We start from the raw sequence: 784 nt of genomic DNA, 5'->3' as shown, positions 1-784 counted from the left end.
CAGCTCACAAACACTAATTATCTGCTTAACACCATAGTTAGCCAGAGAATCGATCTTCATAGACAATGCCTTTAGTTGAGCAGTGATATCCGTAGCTGTATCCACTTCAAGAACTCTTGCTACCTTGCCATATGGACATCTCTGGGTTGATAATAATATTCATTAGCAGCCATCAGTTCAATTAGATCCTAAGCTTTCTCATAGCTCTTTGCCCATAATGCTCCGCCTGTTGCTGCATCGAGCAGGGGTCTAGACTGTGCTCCCAACCCATTGTAAAAATAATTGATGATCATCCAATCAGGCATTCCATGATGAGGACACTTTCTAAGCATCTCCTTGTAGCGCTCCCAAGCTTCACACAAAGATTCTCCTATTTACTGCGCAAATTGAGTAATAGCATTTCTGAATGCAGCTGTCTTCGCCATAGGGAAGAATTTAGTGAGAAACTTTTGAGCAAGATCTTCCCAAGTAGCAATCGAACCAGCTGGTAGAGAGTGTAACCAGCTCTTAGCCTTGTCCCTCAGATAGAATGGGAACAGTCTCAGCTTAGTAGCATCTTCAGAAACACCATTGAACCTGAAGGTGTCGCAGATCTCTATGAAATCCCTAATGTGTGTATTGGGATCTTGCATTGGAGAACCCCCAAACTGGACTGAATTCTGTACCCATTGAATTATGCCAGGATTGATCTCAAAGGTATTAGTTGTGATAGCTGGCCTGACAATGCTAGATTGAATGTCATTGATCTTGGGTTGAGAAAAATCCATCAAGGCTTTCGTTCGTG

General features: G+C 42.6%; 1 non-coding gene across 1 annotated transcript; it reads left to right on the top strand.

The window, feature by feature from the left end:
* Window positions 1-303: 303 nt before the first annotated feature.
* LOC141669879 (small nucleolar RNA R71) lies at window positions 304-410 on the top strand. Its single transcript, XR_012554126.1, has one exon. It is a non-coding gene; the product is annotated as a small nucleolar RNA R71 (small nucleolar RNA).
* Window positions 411-784: the final 374 nt, after the last annotated feature.

The sequence above is a fragment of the Apium graveolens genome, chromosome 6 (genome assembly GCF_009905375.1).
Source record: "Apium graveolens cultivar Ventura chromosome 6, ASM990537v1, whole genome shotgun sequence".
In the NCBI taxonomy this organism is placed as follows: domain Eukaryota; kingdom Viridiplantae; phylum Streptophyta; class Magnoliopsida; order Apiales; family Apiaceae; genus Apium; species Apium graveolens.
Note: the sequence above shows the minus strand (reverse complement) of the source record. Positions and strands in the feature narration are given on the sequence as shown.